The sequence below is a fragment of the Sus scrofa genome, chromosome 9, assembly GCF_054392235.1.
Source record: "Sus scrofa isolate SSC_HxYL_T2T_F1_AM1 chromosome 9, Sscrofa_HxYL_maternal_Yorkshire_Landrace_v2.0, whole genome shotgun sequence".
NCBI classification, from domain to species: domain Eukaryota; kingdom Metazoa; phylum Chordata; class Mammalia; order Artiodactyla; family Suidae; genus Sus; species Sus scrofa.
This window is the reverse complement of record NC_139391.1, coordinates 79,882,834-79,897,830: the sequence shown is the minus strand read 5'-3', so window position 1 is coordinate 79,897,830 and position 14,997 is coordinate 79,882,834. Positions and strand designations below refer to the sequence as shown.

General features: G+C 39.6%; 1 protein-coding gene across 31 annotated transcripts in view; it reads right to left on the bottom strand.

Annotated features, from left to right (window-relative positions):
* Window positions 1-14,997, bottom strand: part of ASB4 (ankyrin repeat and SOCS box containing 4) — a 431,270-nt gene that overhangs the window by 185,490 nt on the left and 230,783 nt on the right. The window contains exons 6-8 of one of the 31 annotated variants that reach the window (XR_014815842.1): window positions 4,199-4,306; window positions 3,359-3,444; window positions 3,084-3,197 (exon numbers count right to left, since the gene is read on the bottom strand). The exons of 29 other annotated variants lie outside the window; for them this stretch is intronic. The gene's annotated coding sequence lies outside the window, so the exon portion shown is untranslated. Of the gene's footprint in view, window positions 1-3,079; window positions 3,198-3,348; window positions 3,445-4,112; window positions 4,307-14,997 lie in introns of all 31 variants that reach the window. One more of the 31 variants, XR_014815843.1, reaches the window with a different exon arrangement.

Genomic DNA, 14,997 nt, shown 5'->3' with positions numbered 1-14,997 from the left:
ATATTAATATCAGGATATTAATACATTATAAAATAAATATAAAAATACCAGTACCTCACTCTGCTCCAATGGTGTCATCATGATTTTCTGTGACTCTTCTTAATAGTGCCATTTAAACTGTCACCAGCTCTAGTTGGCTTAATTGGCAAGTGAATATTCAGTAAATTTTTTCAGATACTCCCTTCCCAGTAGCTCTCTTTCCACTGAACCACCCACTATTTCTACTTACCCTGCAACCTTGGAAAGGGGAAAACAGTTTTCTCTTGAGCATCAAATTGTGCCTAGCACTGGGCTACATGCTTTACAGAATCAGCTCATTTAAATCATTTGTGTGGTCCTTGATAAACCCCCCATTGGATAGTTGAAGAAATGGACGCTAAATGGGGTTGAATAGCACACACGTAAGTGTCACATTGCTGGAAGTCATTAGCGTCTTCTGGGCCAACCCCAGTGTCCTTGTCCTTCTGCTTCACTACGTCAGGACTCTCAGTCTCCTCTCTGTGTACTGAATCTGCAGAAACTGCTTTATTGCACACCTACACAAGATACTTTGTTTTTAAGAACTTGAAGTATTTTTCCAATAATTAAATAGGATTTTATCTTCATCTAAGTTGGAGCTTGGGGATAGAGCACCTTTATGATTTTCTCATTCCCTGAGGGCGGGGGGTGGGGTAGGGGGGTGAGTGGGCTGTCTATGAAATGACAAAAATGGTAAATGCCTAAAATAGCAAAAGGAATGTGGTGAAACAGCCCAGAAAACATTCTGAGAAGCCCTTCATGACAAAAACAGAAACATGAGGACATAATGAACACAACATTATGCTTTCTCCTAAAGCAAAAATCCAAATTGAGCATCTTACTTGCTCTTTGATATTAAAACATGTGGACATTTTCTGAATATTTATTTTCTTCAGGTGACTAGGAGTAATGATACCTTCCATTTGTGAAGCACTGACTGTTTGCTAAGCACTTCACATTTGTCAGCAGTTTATTGAACACTGTGAACTCAGCAGGGTTCAAACTCCATAGGGTTTTATTTTTCTTCAATTACTGCTCTAAAACATGCTCCACTGCATCGCCCCTTCCCAAGACTTTATGGCACCTCCAGCAGATGCCAGTTTTCTGACCTTTTCAGGTTGTAAAAGATATACTCCAGTGCCTTCTATGTCCATTTTTCATCCGATTTAAATGTCCATCTTCTTCCCTAGACCCAGGAACAGCCCTGAGGTATGAATGTGGGCAAGGAGAAGGGGCATCTCTAGATGCTTCCCCCCAGCCTACACCCCCACCCCTGTCCCACACACAACTTCTGAGTCCTTTGCTGTGTTAAAGAGAGGAAGACAGAATTCTCAAAGGGAGCAGAAATGTTTTTCCTTATCATTGCCATTATGATCTCTGCCCTCCCCCATGGCAACCATCCCAATATCACACCTCTTGGGAGACACCTGAGGATTCTCTGGAAGGTTCTTTGGCAGCCTCTTCACTGCATGGCCACCTCTTATAGGAAATCAGCTCCAGTGGACATTTTCCAATCTCCCTCAAATCCCACCCTTATATAATCCACCCTACAAACTTTCCCTGCTGGGTCTTTTCTCTTAGTCACACTTTAGGATAGGGTTCCATCACAATAATTCAAGATTTCCATGGCATCCACTTGATCTACACAAGACTCATGCACCTTTTTCCTGTCAGATAATGGGAGTGTGGCCTATCCCCCTACTGCTCATTTTCTCTACACTGAGTTCTCTCCCTAAATCTCTTTCCCATTGCTTAGATAGACAAAAAGTACAGTTTAGCAAATTCATTCATCGCATAAGCGGGTATCCAACTAAAAAATGAGATTCCAGGCTCGACTGCCTGCTGGTACCCCCTCCCCAGTCTCTACAGATAATTCTCTTGGGGCAGCCCATTGGCTTATTTTAGAAGGAGCACTCTCCAAGAGTAGAAGATATGGAACTCTTTCTGAAGCTCAGCACTTTTCTCAGATGAGATTAACGAGTAGGGAGTGATAACTGGGGCAGAAAATGAATTTGCCTCTTAATAAATCCTAATCATCTATGTGTCCTCTAATTATCATCTATTTGCCCCCCACTTTGTAACCAAGTTGCCAGTCCTGAGACAATAAGAAAAGTCCCATTCAGTAGCTAATCAGATAGGCCTTGTACGTAACTCCACACAATTCTGAAGGATAGCTATTGTTACGATTAGGAAAGTGAAGCTCAAAAAATGATCAGTGTTATACTGTGAGGGCAAGAGAATTTCCATCACCTCACACCATGCCTGGTGCATAACAGGGCTCGATAAATATTTACTGAATAAATAATGTGAACAAACAGCCCAAGGTCATACTTAGGAAATGGAAAAACAGCATTCAAACTCAACGCATCTTGACCATCAATATCTCCCTAAAGTGTCATCCTCGCACTAACGCTGATTATAGCCACAGCCCAGTTCATAACAGTTCCCTCAGTCTGACTCAGACATATCTTTCAGTGAATTATCTCATTTCTCTCCCCATATGGGAATCTAGCCCCATGAGGGTTCCATCCACATACATGTGAAGCCAATTAGCAGGTCCTGAGCACAGAATGAGCTTATCTTGCCTGGGCTTGGCTTTCTATATTTTGCAGATGCATATGGTTGGTAAAATCACTCCATGGAAGAATCTTTAACTTTCACACAGATCATTCTCCCCTGAGCTTTTCTATTTTCAGTTGCTTAATAAGCAACAGGGATCTGTGTGACATTTATCGTCTCTTAATTACTGTGGATTCTCTCTCAACTTCAGTGCTATAAAGACTGATGAGTTACTTATAGGGACTTTAAAATTATTGGATGGGTGGATGGATAGGTGAATAAATGAATGGATAGATGGATGAATTGGGTGAATGCCTACATTTCAGATAATTGACACCATGTAAATGTATCATGGTTAATCTCAATTCCATAAACCAAAAAAGCAGTTGAATCTTAGAAACTTAGAGAACTATGCAAATAGTTTTCAAACAGGAAGCGATGCCCTATACAAATATAGGGATATATTAAAAGCTTACTTTAAAATATCTATTTATTTACTTACTTACTTACTTATTGGCTGCTCCTGCAGCATACAGAAGTTCCTGGGCCAGTGATCAAACCTGCACCACAGCAGTGAAAACACCTGCTGATCCTTAACCCACTCAGCCACCAGGGAACTCCTAAAATATTTATTTAAAAATATTACTATAAAGGAAGAAATATTTTAAAATATTAGGTTATAGAGATGAGCCAAATGAAGACATGGAAGTTTAGGAAGACCTCAAGGAAGTGTTCCTCTGAGAGAAGGTAAAGGTTTTCTCACCACTTTACCTGCACTTACTGAATTTTAAGCAATCCTTGTGTTCTTTGCCAAAGCTCCAGCAGAGGGCTAACTTGGGAGGGCAGCAACTCAAACTCTGCTTGTACCTGTATGAAATGGGAAAGGTTGATGGCTATTTTTCATAGCCTGAGGCTGAGATGCCAAAGCATGAAAGTAGAAGGAACACATTTGCATTTGGCTTTGGATAGTGTGATTACAGTTGTCCAAAGATATATAGTGGTTTCTGATAATCATTTAAACACTAACCAAGAGGTTGAACAGTGCAGAAAAATAGTCTGTAGGCTTGGTTTGGAAGGCTAGGGGAGCAGGGAGGAGCGGTGGCCACCCAGCACCTCACAGTGTCCCCTGCTGAGGCGGGAGAGAGGCCCTGGTCTCTGTTCTTGGCATCAATCTGACTCTCTCATAAGTTTCTGGCAACCACCCAGAGAGAACAGTGTGTTCCCTGCTGAGTATATACAGGACTTCAAAAACATGTTTGTGTGTGTAGCCCAGTAGGGAGGGCCTGGATTAGTCACTCCTTGTTAACTCCTGCCCCTCCAGAGTGTCAAGAGGAAGACTGTAGTTAAGACCTGCTGCTCAAGTCCCCACAAGCTGGGCAGGTCCTTGGGTCCTGGCTGGTCACATTGCTGGTGTTTCTGAGATGCTCGAATAACGGGTGCAGAGATCAATTTTAGGGAACCTGAATGTTCCTACAGACCATGGTCCAAAAAATCTTCTGTGGCAAGGAGTAAATATCAACTAAGTGTCGGCTAACCTGCTATTATGGTCACAAAGGTCTCCTTTTGGATCCTTGCACCTGTTTTCCAGGGTTAGCTCTTCCGGCTCAGCATGATTACTCACCCTGTGGGAACTAAGATAACGCAGATTAGCTCCAGTCCTGGGTACTGACAGCCTGAAGGGGCTGATTCACTCCCTCTCCCTCACACTGCCTTTCCAGAAGAGCACAACCTGAGCAGAAGGAGAGATTAGTCAGCCTGACCCCAGGGGCCTCTCAGGGGGCTTTTGGAGTTTCCAGTAAACAGAAAAGGGGTTATCGGAATGACCTTAAGCTCCTGGGTCCTGTGGGAAGGCAACCCAGGTCCACCTGTCTTGGACTCTAATAGCAAACAGCTGCCAAAATATTGTGGAGTATCTTAAGGACAACCCAATGTAGATCACAAGATTTCATTCTTACAGACCTATTCCTGTAGACAAAATAGGTCCATTAAAAGGGGGGCACTGTAGAACTTTCTGAGGTCAAACTGTTAGAATTTCTTCATCTTCGAATATATCCAGCACTTTCCTAGTACTGTCTTGCACTATAGTTTTCTGAATGCACAGTCTTGTGCATTCACACACTGCCTGCTCTGCCTGCCCAGTAACTTTCTCCTCATTGTTATAATTCCGTTGGACTTCTCCATCCTGCTCTTTCATTAGTCTGTCAAATTCAACTTGTCCACAATTATAGTCATGTATAGTGGTTTAGAAACAAAAAACATAGGCATTGATATGGGATGGAACGAACTTGAAGCCTCTTATACCTCTTAATTAGCTAAGTGATCTTGGATAATTGCATAACCTCTCTGTACTACAGTTTAATTGTCTGTAAAATAAACATAGCAGTACTTTCATCATAAAGTTGTAGTGAAAATTGAGTTAAAACAAGTAAAATGATTAGCACCATTGTATTTGCCATATTAGATTTGCCGTAAATAATAGTTGAACAAACAAGTGAAGTAACACCTTTAGGGTGATTCTAATATTTAGTTGGTCAAGCTATTAACAACAAAAAAATGGCAAAATGTGAAATACAGAATTTGAGAAGCCTAGAGTTGAGCAGCAATTTTGACAGTTAGAACCTAGGTGACCCTGGTCAAGTCACATAACTTTTCTGATCCCTAATTCCTCACATATAAAATAGGGATGGTGATTAGTAGCTAACAAATGCTGGCTGTGATGTGTCAAGCATTATTGAAACACTTTAGAAGTGTTATAAATAACTAGGCAAAGATTTAACAATCATTTCAGAATAATCACTGATGACAGATACTATAACATTCTCCCATTCATTCATTCATCCATCCAATAGTTATGTAACTCCTACTAAACACTAGGATTTGATGGTATTCCCACCGTGGTGCAGTGGGTTAAGAATCTGACCACAGCAGCCTGAGTCACTGTGGAGGTGTGAGTTTGGTCCCAGGCTGGCAGAGTGGGTTAAAGGATCTGGCATTGTGGTAGCTGTGGCTTGAGTCACAACTGTGGCTTGGATTAAATCCCTGGCCGGGGGAACTCCATATGTTGCAGGTGTGGCCATAAAAGAAAACAAGCAACTAGGCATTGAAATTCAAAGAGAATAGATTGAAAAATTCTTGAACAGGCAGTCCACCAAAGAAGAGAAGCAAATAGCCAATAAGCACATGTAAGTGTTGAACATGATTAGCTCTCAGAGAAATGCTAATTAAAACTACAAATTCATATCCCCACGCACCCATCAAAACAGCTAAAGTTAAAAATATTAGGCTGACACCACTAAATGTTGACAAGAATGTGCAGCAGCTAGAACTCTCACATATTGCTGATGGGAATGAAAAAAATGTCCATCACCTGAAAACTGTTTGGCATTTTCTTACAAAGTTAAATATATGCCCAATTGACTGACCTTTGATGCACTCCTTGATATTTACCCAAAGGAAATGGAAACATGTTTACAAAAAGTCTTGGGCAAAAGTGTTTATATATAGCAAGTTTATCCATTGTGTTAGTCAAAGTTCTCCAGAGACACAAAACCACTAGGCTATTATTTATATATACAGAGAGAGAAAGATTTAAGGAATTGGCTCATGTGATTATAGGGTCTCTCAAGCCTGAAATATGCAGGGCAGTTGGGAGACCCAAAAAGAGTTAATGTTTTGGTCTTGAGTCTAAAGGCAGTCTAGAGGAAGAATCCCTTCTTCCTCTGTGGACCTCAATCTTTTTTTCATAGAGTCTTCAACTGATTGGGTGAGGCCCACCCATATTATGGAGGGTAATCTGCCTCCATGATATGGAATATAATGAGTTCAGTACAATCAAAGTCTACTGATTTAAATGTTAATAACTTCTAAAAAAATAACTTCATGGCACCATCTAGATTGGTGTTTGACCAAATATTTGAGTACCACAGCCTAAGTTGATACATAAAATTAACCATCATCCATCATTACACCAAACTGGAAACAACCTAAATATCTATCACCCAGAGAATGGATAAACATATGGTTGGTACATTCATACAATGAAATTTCTACTAAGCAATAAAGAGGTACAAACTACTGATACATGGAAAAACATGATGAATCTCCAAAATATTATATTAAGAGAAAGAAACTAGACACAAAATAGTATATATTGTATAATTCCATTTTTATGAAGTTCAAGAACGGGTAAATCTAACTTCTGGTGATAGAAACAGCATAATGTTGCCTATGAGAGGTGAGAATTTACTGGAAAGAGGCAGAAAGGAACATTTTGCGGTAAAATATGTGTTCTTTAGCTTGATTAAAATGTTGATTACACAGGTATATACATTTATAAAAATTCATTCATTATATATTTAAAGGAGGTGCATTTTGCTATATGTAAATTTTACCTTTTTTTTTTTCTTTGCTTTTTAGGGCCGCACTTGTGGCACATGGAGGTTCCCAGGCTAGAGGTCTAATAGGAGCTACAGCTGCCAGCCTACACCACAGCCACAACAATGCAAGATCCGAGCCGCGTCTGTGACCTACACTACAACTCACAGCAACGCCAGATCCCCAACCCACTGATTGAGCTCAGGGATCAAGTCCGCAACCTTGTGGTTCCTAGTCGGATTTGTTTCTGCTGGGCCACGATGAGAATCCAATTTTGCCTTAATGTTTTGAAAAATGAAGAGATTACAATCTTAAAAGAAATTTTTTTAAGAAGGTTACAGCCTAGTTGGGGAGACAGTAGACAGATTGACATTTACAACATGATATGATCAGTGAGGCACTTAATCTAATTAGTTTATTAAGGCTTTAAAAAGAGTAGATGGGAGTGGGTACTCATATTTCTTAATGAGGTCTGGGACTTTGACTATCATTATTCAACTTTGAATCCCCAGAACCTGATTCAGGGTCCAGCTCAACAAATATGTGTTGGGTAAGTTCTATGCTTACGCGTGCGCGCGCGCGCGCGCGCACACACACACACACACACACACACACACACACCCACACTCTCTCTCTCTCTCTCTCTCTCTCTCTCTCTCTCTCACACACAGAAACTAAACATCAGGCCAATAATTATCACCTGCTTTAAACTTCTTCCCGCTTTTTATTTACAAATGTATGAACCCTGAGTCTGTGAGAACCTCGAGAACAGAATCCAAGGATGGCAAAAAGATTTCACCTTGCCCATTAACTCCAAGTACTTGGCAAGTCCAAGGGGCAGTCTACATATGGCTTTGAGAATGACTCTGAGGCTGGGTGTGGGTTCAACAGGGGAGAATATCTTAATTGGTTAGAATTGCCTGCTACAGGTGTGAAAAGTGACATGCCACACTTTCTCTATCTTAAGAGAGCTCAAATTTAAGCGCCATGTAATATTTAAATAAGAAAGGTAAACTACATATAGAGGGAGAAGATTTTAAGCTGGCCCTCTCCTAGGGTAGAAAAAACATGTAATGGCCGTTGAAAACCAACTCAAATACCAACATCTTGTGACAGGGCCTGTCTTGATTTAGTTAAATATGTCCTATGTTTGAAACAGGCAGATTTCTTCCTGTGGGCTGCAATACATACTGATGGAAACTAAAAATCTTAAAAAAAACCAAAAACACTGATGGTATATCCTTGAGGAGATTTATCTGTACATTATATTCACTTCTAGCATGGGGTCTACGAGTTACTTATATAAATCTAGAATTCAGTTGGAAAAGTCAAGCAGGGTAGGACTATAATAATAATCACCATTTCTTAAGAGTTAACCATATGCCTGGCATTGTATTAAAAACTAAAAATGCTCACAAGATTTTATTTACTTCCCCAGCCACTCCACAATGAGGCAAGTGCTGCCCTTAGTGGCAAAGAGAAAAACTGTCTCAGAGAGAATCCAGGGCAGAGAGGAATCGAAATCTGGTGTGGCTGACTCGGTTTGTTAGTTTGTGTGGCCAGCTATTCTGCTAGTTTATCTCAGGAGGCAATTCTTCTGTGCTTTTCTAAAAGGGAGACCTCACCAGTAGAGTTTCTGACATTGCAGCAATATGTGGGATGCTAGGAATCCGACTGGGTGATGGGGCCCTTTCTCTGGCATTGCCAGGGTGGACTGACTCATTTTGGAAACTTTTCTTGTTACCTCTTTGGTATGTTTTGCTTCTGGCTTGACTCTGATCTCTAACTTGAAATTTATTGCTAAAAAGAAAACAAACTCTTTCATAATTGTGGCTTTCAGGCTGGGAACAAAGATCCAAAGAATTAGACAGGGAGAAAGAAGCACAACATTTCCTAGTTTTTGAATGACTTAGATATCCCCTTCATTCATCAAAGCAAATTTGCAAAACATATTGGTCTCATCAGTGACTGACATTACCCCAAAATACACCAGCATGACCTCTGCATAGTTCACACTGAGATACTGGCCAAGCAGAAGTGGAAAAAAAAAATACCCTCAAGACAACAAACAAGAAGGGGAAGGAGAAGATGAGAGGAAGAGAGAGGAAGAGAGAAAGGGAAGTTGGACAGAAAGAAGTGAAATCAAATGAATGGAATTGCTAATGAAATTGTTGATTTCAGTGCTACACAGAGAGGAACTAACTGCAATCTTGATTTTTCTTCCAGGTTATGTAAACACAGATTAAAGAAAAACTGTCTTTTTAAGATCTATTCCTGATTCCCACATCTCTCATCAGTAAAGGGTAGAGCAGGTGTGTTTGAAACTGTAACCAAGAGATTAATAAATGTTGCCATGGAATACCTTTTTGTCTTCCTTGAGCTTTCCAGTTTAGTTTTCTTCAGAGCTGCACTTTTTTTTTACTTTTTTTAAATTGAAGTATAGTTGATTTATAATGTTGTATTCATGATTCAATTACACATACATACATACATACATATGCCTATATGTACATTATTTTTCAGATTCCTTCCCATTATAGTTTATTATAAGATATGGAATATAGTTCCCTTTGCTATACAGCAGGACCTTGTTGATTATCTAATTTATATACAGCAGTATATAATCTGCTATTTCCAAACTCCTAATTTATCCCTCCCCCACCCTTTCCCCTTTGGTAACTGTAAGTTTAAATTCTATGTCTGTGAGTCTGTTTCTGTTTTGTAAATAGGCTCATTGGTAGCATTTAAAAAAGATTCTACATATAAGCATGATTTTTGTCTTTGTCTTACTTCACATAATATCTAGGTATTATATTATCTAGGTCCATTCATGTTGCTGCAAATGGCACTATTTCATTCTTTTTTATGAACACTGAGGTGCATGTATCTTTTCCAGTAAGACTTTTCCCTGGATAGGTGTCCATGAGTAGGATTGCTGGATCATATGGCAACTCTATTTTAGTTTTTTAAGGAACCTCCATACTATTCTCCATAGCGGCTGTACCAATTTACATTTCCACCAACAGTGTAGGAGGCTTCGCTTTTCTTCACACCCACTCTAGCATTTATTATTTGTAGACATTTCCTGATGGCCATTCTTAATGATATGAGGTGGTACTCCATGGTTTTGATTTGCATTTCTCTAATAATTAGTGATGCTGAGCACCTTTTCATGTGCCTCTTGGCCATATGTATCTTCTTTGGAGAAATGTCTATTAAGGTCTTCTGCCTATTTTTTGATTGGGTTGCATATATAGCTGTAGGAGATATTCGTGTATTTTGGAAACTCATCCTTTGTCAGTTGCATCATCATTTGCAAATATTTTCCATTCTGTAGGTTGTCTTTTCATTTTGTTTATGGTTTCCTTTGCTGTGCAAAAGCTTATAAGTTTAAGTCCCATTCGTTTATCTTTGCTTTTATTTCTTTATCTTGGGAGACTGACCTAAGAAAACATTGCTATGATTTATGTCAGAGAATGTTTTGCCTATGTTCTCTTCCAGGAGTTTTATGGTGTCATGTCTTATATTTAAGTCTTCAAGTCATTTTGAGCTTATTTTTATAACTGAGATCTGCCTGTAGTTCCACATAGCTCACATTTATGGTAGTGAGAAAACTCTCCTACACTGCCTCCTTCAGGCCAAACTGCCAAGAGCAAAGAACCATTAACGAAGTTGGCTTGGAATAGTTCACCTCAACAAGTTTGTACCACAGAGAAAAATCATTGCAGTTAAAATGCAATTAACAGCCCAGAGTCCATGCCATGAATGTCTTAGAAACTCTATGTGTCTTAAGGTATATGCTATACAATGCTCTCCAATAGCAGATGAAGGTATCATCTGAGCATTTATTGGGGTTCAACCATACCCAAGCCACTTTAGAAGCTTGACATGCATCATTTCATTTAGTTTTCAAGTCAAATCAAGTACTTAATCACTACTATCCAAATAAAGAAATTGACACTCGGGTTAAGAAAGTGGCCCAAGTTCACACAATATTAAGTGTCATAATCAAGATTAAAACACAACTACTGAATTCTAAAAATTTATATTTTCTGCCCTGTTCCACACTGTATTGCTAATGCAGGAGAGGAAATGCTTTGCAGTTTCTTTGTATGTATCTTTATCATAGAACCAGCCAGAGTTACTCAGAAACAATTTGCTGCTGCCTAAGCTTTTCCTGATGGATCATCCAAAGAAGAGGCTTTTATTGTCCCTCTGACTTCAGCAATATTGGGAGTTCTGGAGCCCCTGAAGGACTGTAATTATGTCAGTGGTTCTGTAAACAATTTATCACTTGAACACTGCTGTGGCAAGAATTATAAGCAATTCTCAAACTCAAAATTTTGTCTGTTCCTTCATTCTCTTTTTTTGCCCTTAAAAAAAAGGTTTTATTTTTTTCCCATGCAATTACAAAAAAAATTTAGGTTTTTTTTGATATTAAAAGAACACAAGGCTATTATTCCTTTTTGCTAAAGTAAATTATTTTGATTGGAGTGTTTTATATAGGAAGAAAAGGGTTCATTAAGCCCAGGTTTGGATTTTTTTTTTCACATATAAATCTTTAGAATTATATTTTTTTTCCGGCATGGAAAATGAGTTGAGGGTAATAGTAAAGGCAATTATCTGTATTAAGCACCATGAAGATGTTCTTAAAATTATAAAATATTTAAATGTTGTATCATAATTATTACTGTAAAAGTTTCAGGGTTGGAAAAGGATAATTATAATAATAATAATAATATCCCCTTGCTTTCCCATGGTGCTTCCCTATGGTTCAAGACATTTTATAATTTGCTCCCACCCATCCCTGCCAACCTTATTCTCTACTCTTTACAACAAATGTTCATCTTCTACCTGCATCAATCTTGTCTAATTGGTGACGGTAAACAGTCATTGCATATTACAGCCTTAACCCTACACTAAGGTTACTCACCTTAAGCTCCACGCCTTCCACTGCCCTACCATTACTCAAATTATTACCAAACTCCACTTTCTTCAGGTTGCAGGTAAAGTTCATCTGCCTGACCACTGGTGCACATTGGTCTCTATCTTCAACACTGAGAGCATTTGCCATCTGGACCACCACCTGGGCTCTCACTGACTTGTCACAGTCTTATGTGTATTTTTGCATTTGTCAAGGTAGGAGTGATTGAAGAGAGTTTCATCAAGGAGTATCTATAGAAATGTAGTAGCAAGGAATGATGAAGCACCTGGAACAAAGGCAACAGGAGGAAGCCTTGACTAGCTTAGATCTGAAAGGAACAAGTGGAGAACAATAGCTTAGGAGAAGGGCTCCTAACAGGAGCTGTGGCCTTGAGGAAGGAATTCAGTCACCATCAAGAGGAGCCCAGCAGAAAAGGAGCCAAGAAGTGTCCCAATCTCCACCTCCTCTGCTCTTCACTCTCCTGCTGGTTTTCACATTAACCGAACCCACCAAGAAGCCAGGGGAAAGAAGTTCAGTTAATGCAGACCATGGAAGTCATCCTGCCAGGATCCTGAACAGAGGAGAGGGAAAGTTTGTGTGTGTTTGTGTGCTTTTTTGGCCACACTTGCAGCATAGCTAAGTTCCCAGGCCAGGGATCAAATATGAGCCATGGCTGTGACCTATGCCACAGCTGCAGCAATGCCAGATCCTTAACCCACCATGCCACAGCAGGAACTCTGAGAGTCTGTGTTTTGAAAGGCAGCTGAGTTTATTTGTCTTGCGTCCTGAATTAAATTGATTATAATTTCCATTATTTCTCACCTCTTCTCAATCAGAGACTTTCAGGTTCCTTGAAACCTGAGATAGGGCAGAGAGCAAATGTCTTTCCCTTGTGATTCTGGGCAATGTCTTTAGCTCCTGGACACTGAGAAGCCCTGGTACCCAAACTTCTACTTTAAGATCACCTGCAACACTCCATGATGATAGTTCTGTGCTTGATTAAGCACTAAGAACAAATCCACTGGTGTCTTTCATTTAAAAAGTGCAAGGTGGCATCATTATTTTATTTCCTTGGCTGGATTAGCATACATTTGCATAGTTGTTATCCAATATCATTGAGGCATACTTCTGAGAAAACCAATTACCAAAGAAGTAATTTCAGCATATCTAATCTACCTAATGTCTCTAAAATTAAAAAATAAGAAAGAAAAAGGAAAAAATAAGAAAAGAAAGAAAATAATCAACTGCTTCTTGGAGGATGTTTTTGCAAATTTCATGCATTGCTTCTCATTGGTGACAAGTGTGACCAAACATAGGAAGAAGGCAATTTATCACTGAAATATGGGTTTTGAAAATCACTTCTAATCAACCATTTTATGCCAGGCAGACAGAATAACAGAATAATAGCTCAGTTAGATAGCATCTAATTTCAAAAACCCACTGTATACTTTTTTATTCTTATTTATTAGAGAAAAAAAAAACCCAAAAAAACTTTGAGCTACTGAAAGTTAATTTGGCAGTGACTTGGAACCAACACCCGCCTCTTCCTTCCACATTTTGCACAGAACCACACAAGTATTAGTACTGAATAAATTCTTGAAAGTAAAAAGACAAATGCAATCTTTCAATCCTCCCTGTTTATTCATTCTTTTATTTTATTTTATTTTTGCTCCTTTTTAGGGCTGCACCCATGGCACATGGGGGTTCCCAGGCTAGGGGCTGAATCAGAGCTATAGCTGCTGGCCTACACCAGAGCCATAGCAACTCAGGATCCAAGCAGCATCTGTGACCTGCACCACAGCTCATGGCAATGCCAGATCCTTAAACTACTGAGTGAGGCCAGGGATTGAACCCGCATCCTCATGGATGCTAGTCGGGTCCGTTAACCACTGAGCCACGACAGGAAATCCATCCCTGTTCATTCATTCTGATGTACAGTAATGCTCATTGCTGGGACTCTCAATGCTCATCTATATTCCTCCTGCTGCAAAGTTAGCCTCCTCCTACTCTTCCCTCACTGAAGACAGAAACAGCTGATCCACCCTCTTTATCCACATGATACATTTACAAGTGACTTGACAGCCTTCATGAAATAATGAAAGGAGTCATTGCATCCTTGATAAATCCACTTACAAAAGGGAAAAGTTTCACAAGTTAATCAATTTGCCTGCTTTCTAACCCTCCACATCAATGTTATTTCCATTTCCATCTCCATCTCAAAAAAGCCCAAGAAGCTCAGGGACCTAGTTTGCCTCATTCCCCCATTGATTTCCAGCTACCAGTAAAGTGCCTGGCACACAGTAGGAGCTCAACATGTATTTCCCAAACTGAAGGAAAATCTATCATGTACTACTTTCAGCTGTAGCTTCACTCTTAGAAAATATTACCCACTGGTAGAAAGCGCTCTGTAAATAATAATGATTATGATAACAGCAAGGACAATGATAATAATAAAATGCTTACTAAGTGTTGTGCTCTATTCTATGGACGTTAGGGTACTACCAGTTTAACCCTCTGATGAGGTTCCTGGCACATTATTCCCATATACAGCACCTTGGTACAGTGACTATTTTGAGCTGAAGGAGTTTAAGAAAACAGCTGGAACAGGAAGATCACTCTGACCGTTCCCATCTCTTCTTCCCTGAAACAGGTCATAAGATGCTCCTGTGGGAGGTGCTGTCCATATACCTGGAGGAAAGGAGCATCCTTTTCTCTTAAGGGACAGCAAGAATTCTAACAAATAGGCCCAAGTTTCCCCCAGTTTACTACAACAACCTCATACTCCTTAACCTATCATCTTTCAACACAACTGCAGACCCATCATCAACCCTAGCATAAAAATACTCAAGTCTGTCTTTTCAGGGGCTTCATTTCCTTATAATGGCTATGTCATGTAAAACTTGTATCAAATAAATGTGTATGCTTTCCTCCTGTTAATCTGTCTTTGTCAGTTTAATTTTCAGACCCAGCCCAGGACCCTAAGAGGATCAAGGAAAGCTTTTTCCTCCCCTGCATTTCAAAACAATCATGTAAGGGAGTTCCCTTCATGGCTCAGTGGTAACGAACCTGAGTAATATCCATGAGAACTCAAGTTTGATCCTTGCCCTTGCTCAGTGGGTTTA